We start from the raw sequence: 10,244 nt of genomic DNA on the forward strand, positions 1-10,244 counted from the left end.
AATAAGAAACAGAACCGACAGATAGGAAAGGCCCTTTGATTTTTCTTGCGTGTTGACGAAATGAAGAAAGACAAGCCACTTGGGTGAGGAAAAGAAAAAAAGAAAGAGCCAAAAAGTCACAAAGTTGGTCTCTTTTTTTTTTTTTTCCTTCGAAAAGAGCTCATCATAGTCAAAGTTTGAGGCCTCTGCCAAATGTGTCTTGAGAAACTTCTCCCAACTTTTACTCCAAATTTTGTAGACGTTGCTGACTTTTTTTCTTTTCTTTTCTGTCACATCATGACAATATATAATCCCTCGAAAGGTTTGGAAATCGAAGGATAATTGTGACACACTATTGATTGGTTGATTAGTAATATATGTTTGTCACACCAACCAATTAGCACATTATGTATAGTTGAGTGAGCTTAATATTTTTTCTAAAAGAGTTTCTCTAGTAGAACAGAAAAAAAAGGATAGTTTTTTATTTTTTAATTGTTAAATTTGTATTAGAAATTATATGTTTTATATGTTTTTTTAATTTGATGTGATTTAGACCAAATTTAATAATTAGAAACTGAACCTATCGATAAGCCAGCTTAACAGAGAAAGTCTCTTTTCCTAAATTATTGCTTTTCCATTTCATTAAATAGCTAGGTGAACATTGGTTTGGAAAAGTTTATAATACTATGCGTGAGATAAGATGGTGATGAAAATATAGATGAGATAATGTTAAGTATTTGAGTACACTTCTTTACACTTTTTTTATCTATTAAAAAGTGAAATCAATACATATATACTGAGTTCAAACCAATTGAAACATGGATAACCGCACCAAACTGTTGTAATTTTTCCCGGGATATTGAGGACTCGAATAGTAAATTTATATAAGAGAAAACACTATAAAAAAAAAGTTTAATTTGAATTTTTATAAGAAAAATATTATAATAAAAAATTTGAGTTATGATTCGAACTGTAAAAGAGACGGTGTTTAAAAGTTATACTGACATTTTTTCACCTCAGTTTGATTGAGTCATTTGCAATATTTTTATGCTAAAATTTTTAACAATTCGTGTTAGTGGGTTGTGTTCGTGTCAACCCGTTTATTAATCATATCAGAAAACATCAACCTAAACACGATATGTTTATTAAACTGTCAAAAATGTTAATCCAAACACAACTCATTTATTAATCGTGTTAATAGTGTCAACTCGTATAACCCGTTTAAATTAATATATTGAATAAATAACTAAGATAATAATGACTTATTTAACACGGTCATGACAAGTTTAACATGTTTATTGTTCAATTTATCTTTTTCTTTAAGAAAAATAAATGAATTTTACCTACAAATATTAAAATTCACATTATTTGTATTTAATATGTCATATAAACTTTCATGTTATATCACATATTATTAGATTGTAGATGACACATATAGTTAATCGTGTCAATTCGTGTCACTTTGTGTTAGGAGGTCAATTCTAACCCAACTCATTTATTAATCGTGTCAACCTGATTATGACATAAATCTATTTATAATAAACCCAAACCCGTTAATTTCGTACGGGTTTCAAATCGTGTTGTCGTATCGCTATTTGAATTATCGCTCCTAATTTTAACATGAAGTATAACAGTACTAGATGGATTATATATATATATAAAATATATAGTTACAGTAGCACAATTTTTTCGACTTTTGGTCATATAACTACTTTTGTCTTGGTCTCCAAGTAAGTAGCATACTAACATATCACAAAACTACACAACCAAACGAACCTCATTAATGAAAAATGGGGTAAATTAAAGGAAAAAAAAAATACAAAAGAACAAGAACAAGGAGATAATATTAGAGAGAAACACTACGAGAACGTTTGTTAGATAGATTCAGAATCATGATTTAAAATTATTCTTAATTTACGTATATTTGTTGTGAGAAAAAACACTGTAACGAGCAACGAATCATGATTCAAACCATGACACGAATCATAATATTATAACCATTTTAGATTAGAATCATAAGATTAGAATTATTTTTAATTTACGTGTATTTTTTGTGAAAAAAATATTATAACAAATCATAAATTATAATTTAAATTGGGGTACGAATCCTCTAATTAAACGATAACTAGACGCACTCTACAATAAATTAGCGAAGCACATGGGAGTATGGGTGATGGCAACAGCTGTGTATAGGTAGTTTTCTCGGGTAGTGAGTCATAAGATATATATATACAGAGAGAGACCTCAGACAGATGTGAAAAATCCTTAATGTTTTTTAAGAAAATACAGTACATGTTTGTCAGTTTGACGACGTGAGTTCAAATCAAGTTGAATGTTTTTTTTTCTTTTCTTTTTTTGGTAAAAATTTCTTTCTTTCCCTCACCTTTTACAACTTTTGACCTGCATAATCAGGGAAAATGGTGTTTTTCCACAATTTGCAATGAAATAATAGATTGTTGGGCGCATGAACTAAATACTAATAGATGGATTTCCTAAAAAAAAAAAAAAAGAAAAACTAACTAACTAGTAGATGGGTTTTTTGCTTACATTTTTTTTTTTTTTGGGTGTGTTTGCAGTCGCGTGACTGCACGAGGCTCTGCAATTTTCGTCTGCAAGTATATATATATACATAATACACGTAGTCATGTTATACAGAAAGCTTAAGACATTGGGTGTATAGTGCACGTGTCAGCACGTGCCTTTGAAACCGTCCATGCAAAATTTTCCACTCGTCCTCTTAAAAAATTCTTTATTATCTAAATAGTAATATATATCCAAGTCATCACGGTCAAATGTTGACCATAAAAATTGAGCATCTTTGTTAACACGTTTAAATTAAGGGTGCATTTACGTGGAGTAGAAGATTAGTTTGATCCACTGATAAGTGTGTTTTAACTGTTAGATAACCTTTTCCTTATTCATAATAAGTAGTTTTATTTCATGCGTTCAAAATTTTTAATACAGACATACATAAATCTAATTGTTAAAAAATTAACCTAACAAATAACAAAACTAATTCTTACTAATAAAGTAAAATAATCTTCTTCACCATTCTCTTAAATTTATTCATACTAACCAACCAAATTGATTCATAATGTGCGTTATAACATAACCTTCTTTTTTTGTTTTTGTTTTTTAGGTTCTCTATCATCTTCTTACATTAATCACCACCAAATACGGTGCACAAGGTGGGTTTGACTAGTCTTGGTGTGCTAAACTTTGGAAAGGATAAATGATAAGTGGATAATTAGATGGTCAAATGGTATAGAAAATCTAATGCCTCCCAAGATGCTGAGTACGATTAATAAATAATTAGGCTTCTTAGTTAGGTGCTAATTGCTTTTGTTATGTTAGTGAATAGGTTCCATTCGGCTTAAACAGTAGTATCACGTTTGAGTGAAATAAAGCTGCCAGCATCAAGTTCTTCTACAGGGTAGAGAGCGTACATGATTATCAAAGATTTTACACTACAATTTTAAATAAACAGTCAATCCCTTAAAATAAAAATCTAGGAACTCCTAAGTAGCGAGATGAATTAATATTATGGCATGTTTACTTATTAAGATTGAGGAATGTTAGTGGGGAATGAGAATTAATCTCATATTTATCTACTATTTTTTATCCTAAAATAATAATGGGATTGGTGGGCCCCACTCAAATTTGAAATTCAAAAATAGAATTGAAATTTGCATGTACCTCATTTGGGATGAGACTCTCATTTATGATATTAACATTAAATTACTGTCATACCCTTATTTTACTTATAAATATAAAATTAAAAATAAATTTTAAAAATTAATAATTACAACCTATATTTATTATTTTATTTGCTTAATATTATAATATTAACCTAATTATTGTTAACTTTAATATAATAAATACGTACTTTATTTTGTTTAATCAATTAATATTATATTTTAATTTTTAACACTTTTTTATTTTTATTTATTTTATTTAAATTTTGACAATTTATTTTTATATTTGAAATAATTGTACAATTTATATTTATTATTTTATTACCTTATTATTATAATAAATCTTTTATTTATGATTAATTTTAATATAATAAGTACAAAAACTATTGTTTAAATTAAAAATATAAAATTGATTTAAAGAGTATATTAGTACTTTTATACTAGTTCATTCTGATTCTAGGTATAAGTAAATGCATGAATGAGATTTGACTTTGATTCCTAATCTTGTGACTAAGTAAATAACTTATTCTAACTCTAAATTCTGTCCACTCCGATTACGTATTGGTAAACATGCCATTAATTTTTTTGGTGCTACATGTTGATTGAAAGCTCTCGTGCGATTCATGTGAGGACAGAAAGTACTATAACCCGCCGAAAATTCAAATCTAATTCAATACCTAATGCAAAACTTCCAAATTTAAGTACTCATTATAACGGTAATTTAACAAAATGGGGTATCATTGCAATAATTAGAAAGTTTTGAAGGAAAATTATTAAAGTTATAAATTTGAATGGTAAGTTGGCAAAAGTCAAAAATTTTGAGGGACAATAGCACTAAAAACCCGATTAGGATTCTTAATTTTTCAATTTTTTTTTTTCACTTGCTTGAGGCTTGATCGATTTCTCATTTTATTTTGCTTTTGAAACTTGGGAGGCTAATACTAGTTCGAGTTCATTGTGTTTGTACAATTGAGTTTGAAAAAAGTACATAGAATTATGTTGTACTTTTCTCTTTTATTTAAGAGAAAATTAGTGAAGTCACCTATTAACTGTATTGTTTTAAGATTTCAATCCTTTAATTTTAATTAATACTCTTTTGATTAATATAATTGAAAAGTCTGTTTTTAACCAGGTGTCACAAAGAGTGTTATAACATTTGTTGTAATACTGATGACAGATACATAAAGACACAAGGAATTGATATCGCAGTTTGGTGCACACACCTACATCTACGGGACCACGCCCAGACAGTGAACAATCAACTAAGATCAAAAGATTACAAACACCAATTGGACTTATACACCCAAAGACTCCCTCCTTGACGTTGTCGCCGCTGTGTCGAATCTCCTTAATGGCATTGTCCAGCGAGCACCACGTGTCTTCAAACTGCATGGCGAAATCCCTTCGGCTGGCAATCCCTTCTCCCAAAGGACGATCTTCAATCAACACTCAAATACTCACTATCTCATAGACTTTGCTATGAATATTTTCTATTAAATCCCTCTCAAATATTTTCTATGAAGTTTCTCTTAAATGGCCGCCCTTTATTTTTTGTTTAGGTAGTATATATAAAAATGTCTATATTGGACTCCTTGATCAAATCAGCTCCATGATTTGTTGCTCAATATAAATCCCACTGAGATAGCTCTTCTAAAAACTAATTATTCACCCAAAAACCAATTGTTCACCCAGCACCACAATTTTCGTTCACACACACCTCACTTCATGTACAAATACATTCACATATATATCCCATGAATATATATAAAAATAAAGTTTGATCTTATTCCTTTTGAATTTTAATCCACCAAGACCAAATGTACTCCACGTGATAATCTTCAACTAATACTCCACGTGATTAGTTTTGCCTCCTTCATTAATTTGGATTTGTGATCAAACCAAATTTGCTGCCCTTTTTCACATAATTATCTCCCATAATATATGCAAAATCTCCTAATTTGAATACCTCAATCATACCAAAACTATCTTTTCATTTCTCAAATAGAACTTATCCCAAATCTTCAGGAATCTTCATGATTTTTCAAGCAATCAAAATCATACAAAAACTATCTTTTCTTTCCTCAAATAGAACTTATCCCAAATCTCCAGGAATCGTCATGATTTCACAAGCAATAAAATCTCCTCAAAAGCGCCAATTGCCAATTGTACCTGTTTTTTTAATTTTTACATCCAGTTTCCAAAACATGCCAACTAATAAAATCTTAACAATAATTTTGTGATTAAAGGGTATTAATCTAGAGTAAAGAGTGAAAATTTAAGACTCATGCATTCTAAGGAGTATTTGTCTCCTTTTCCTTTTGTTTAAGTAGGCTTTTTGGTTTGGATTAATTATAAAAATTCCCTCTAAATTATACCCCTCATAACACTTTGCCTCTTAATCTTTAAAACGTAATATATGTTCTCCCTGAATAATGAAATGTTAACAAAAGAATCCCCTCATTAGGTTTTTTAATGAAAATTAACATTTAATTTGTTATTTTAAGGTATTTTAGTAGTTCTATAGTTTAAAATTTAGTTTGAATTTAAAATTAATTTAAATTTAAACTTTTAATTATGATACATCTATTATTGGTTGAATGAAAGTTAAAAATTTTATGAATCTATTTTGGTAGAATAAAAAAATTTATGAAGTTTTTTTTTGAATATTTAAATTAGTTTAAATTCAAATTAAATTTTGAACCATAGAATTATCAAAATACTCTCAAACAATAAATTAAATGTCAATTTTAATTAAAAATCTAATAGAGGGAATTTTTTGTTAATATTTTATTATTTAAGAAGAACGAATATTACATTTTAAACATTAAAAGATAAAGTGTTACAAGACGGAATTTTTGTAATTAGTCCTTTTAGTTTTTCAGAAATAGTAGAAAATAGGCCAATATGAAAAGCTTAAGAAAGTATATAGGCCAACTTTTAGTTATAGAAATTAATAGGCCATAACTTGTCTAGTTGTGGTTTATAACCAGACAAGTTATGGATAAACTTGTCAAGTTATGGTTCATAACCAGACAAGTTATGGACAAAAACCGTGAATAACTTATCAAGTTATGGTTCATACCAGACAAGTTATGGACAAAAATAGTAATTTAGCCTATTTATTAACTTTTATAAACTATTGGCCTATTAATTTTAATTTATCTTAAATCTTGACCTATTTCTCTCTTTCTCCCTTAGTTTTTTACCTTCCCAATGAAGTTTAGCCCAGCTAAGTGTTCTGCCTTATAAAAGTCCAATAAAAGCCCAAATAAGACGTACCTAAGAACCACACCGAGCCCCACTGCAAGTTAAGCCCACTTCATTTCCTTCGATTTCTTTTTTTGTTTTGTTTTTGTTTTTGGAAAGGAGACAAGTACTCTCTTAGAGTGTGAGTAAATTTTTATCTCTTACTCTTGATTAAGAAAAAATTACACATTCTACCTCGTTAAGTACCCGACTTACTATTTACTAAAAGTACCTCTTTTATAAAACTATATTTCTTGATTAGTTTTAATATAAAAAGTAGAAATATATAGACTAATGTTAAGTGGTAAAAATAAAAAGTGACTCTATTTCAATGAGTATTTTTAAAAATGGTCCCTTGACTAATGTCATTTTAGCCAAATAACTATATTAATTAAAATGATATTAATTAAAAATAAAGAGTAAAAATTAAGATCTATGCTCTATTAAGAGTAAGTTCAGTGATTCTCTCTCGTTCTTTTAGAGTGAAGTTGGTGAACAACATTTCTTTGGACCGAATAAACACAAATGACACAAGTTCTTGAAAAAAAAAAAAAAAAGGCATGAATTTTGGTTAAGTTAATGAATTACAGTGAATTCATAATTTATTGAATTTATTCCGTGACTAACTTTGGTGAATCCAAGATTTAGTCATGACCAAACTAAATAAATTTGGGATTTACTTGATAAATTCTGGATCTCCATGATCAAATTTGATACATCTAAATAATTATATTTTTTTTGCTAATTTTTTAGTTTTTATTTACATATATTTACTAATTTACCCTTTCAACTTTTTTTTAATTAAAAATGTATTTATTATCAATCATGGTAACTACGTTGCTTACCCACCTCGGCTCCTTCTTAAAAAAAAAAAAAAATACCTTTATGAATTCTCCTATGATCTCATTTCAAAATGTTCTCAATTTTTCAAAATACTCATCAATCTATAAAAATGGTTCAAAACACTCTTTTTGTCTAATTCCGTCTATATTCTTAACTAATTTGCTAGTATGGTATGCCATTAAAAATTAACTGAAACCTTTACATTTTAACAAAATATGTAAAAGTGATTCAATATTAAAAATAATGAGGTAGAAATGAAAACTAGATTTTTTTTCCTAAAAAAAAAAAAAGAGGCCATCATGATTATCACATAACCAAGGCCCACCTTTGTGAGACTCTCTCAAAGCCTGCCCAACCTCATTCCGAGCTCCGCGTACTCTACTGCTGAAACGCCGTCGAGACTAGCCACACCCACTCCCACCCATCACTACTAATCCCATTTTCTTCAATGAATCTCTTAACGCGTTGACACCAAATCGATGTGGCTTCCTATGACCATAAATGAAAATGTCCACGACATTACTGATATTTTCATGATATTATTCATATTTTGAAGTCTTAACATGAATAATTATTTTAAAGTCTCAATATGGATAATGAGAGGAGAGGATTGAGATATTCTTCCCGACGTGTCTATAAAATATCCACTATATCCAAAAATATCCGTAAAATGCGTGAATATTTTTGGAAATATTCACAAAATGTTCAAAAACACCGGGATAATTTTTTGCACAAAAATCAATTTTATAGCACAATTTTTCCTTTTTTTAAAAAAATAAAATGTCACAACATGATTCAAATCAAAAGCAATAAAAAATATTAAGACTTAATTAATTTTTAAAATAAGTTTTATTTTTTAAATGAATGATTCATATTAAAATACATTTGAGTCCATTCATTAGGAAAGACGATTTTATTCATGCTACACAAGATGAAGATCATGGATGTAGTTCAGTAAGTCTTGAAATTGGGGCAATTGGAAAACAATTTATAAGAAGATGTGGTTTAACTCAAATGAGTCAAATTGATGAGGATCCTATGACCTTGAGTTTTAATTCCTTGAACTTAGAAACTAAACAAAGCTCATATGGTTATAGTCATCCATATAGTTCTCACATGAAATCTACTTCAGAAGTACAAAACCAAGATGGTTAATTTGTTTAATATATTAGTGTATTCCACCACAGGGTAGTGTTGAAATGTCATTATACATCCTTAAAAACTATTCGTCAAGTTGGATAAACTAATAGTATCTAATTTATAGGTTAACAGTGGGAAAAGATCGAGAAACATACATGTGTCACATCAACAACTACCTTCAAAATTATTTAATGGTAATATCTTGGCAAATATATTGTTTAGATCAAAATCAACATCTACCTAATGCTTTCCAACAAGCTAAAAACTCATTTTGGTATTGAAAGCATTTTGAGTTTATGTGTGCTCTATTATGTTTGGTAGTTAATTTTCATGTAATATATTGAATTATGCTTTGTTTGTATTAAGTATGTAAACTTATATTTAAATCATAATCTATATATAATTATGATAATTTCCTTCTATACCGTGTGGCATAAATCTCATTTTTTGACTAAAATGTATTATTTTTGTTATTAAATTAGTCAAAATTAAGTAAATATTCATTGTTTTTAACATTTTTTTTATAGTTTTAATAAAAAATTTTAAGATTTTCTCAGGGTATTTATTTTTTCTCATAATATCTGTCGACATCGATATTATCCATAAATTGAAACCTCGACAACCTTGTCGACATCGACATTTTTATCCATGCCCATGACATGAGTGTTGGGATAGGTGTACTTAAAGCATGAGATGTACTAAGGATATTTTATTATTTGATTAATAAATTAGTTTATTCATTATTAATGTGCATGAATTATTGAGCACTTTATGAATATCATTGAAAATTATGCGATTATTTATGTAACCTTAAATATTGTATATAAGTGTTATATACGAGAGGATAATATTTAAGGATAATAATCGAAACGATGTTCGTAATGAATTTAATTCAAAGTTCATAATCTTTTAATTAAAATATTACCAATACACGTCATTCCCATTAAGAATGGAATGGTGTTATCCACTTCATTAATACATAAGGATATTGAATGAGTGTATTATGCATAATGAGATTATGTAGAACTGGGACACTGACACAATTTGATTTTGTGATAATTTCTATTAAGTATAGAAAATCAAATTCAATAGAATCAAATTTGAGTCTATCGATGGTCATATATAGAATGATCTTAATCATGAGTTATTAGTAGACTCCTATTTATGGATTCGTATTCTTTGACTTACTCGATACGGATTTCGAGGTCCTAAATCCTATTTCTTGTATCTTGAGAACATGATGAAACGGGTAGCCGGGAATGCTAATATACAAGATGAAATCCATTCCTTTCTTTTTGAAGAAGCAGATAAATAATTCCCTTGAGGGTTGATTCGGTACTT

This window comes from Morus notabilis, unplaced genomic scaffold (genome assembly GCF_000414095.1).
Source record: "Morus notabilis unplaced genomic scaffold, ASM41409v2 Scaffold147, whole genome shotgun sequence".
Lineage (NCBI taxonomy): Eukaryota > Viridiplantae > Streptophyta > Magnoliopsida > Rosales > Moraceae > Morus > Morus notabilis.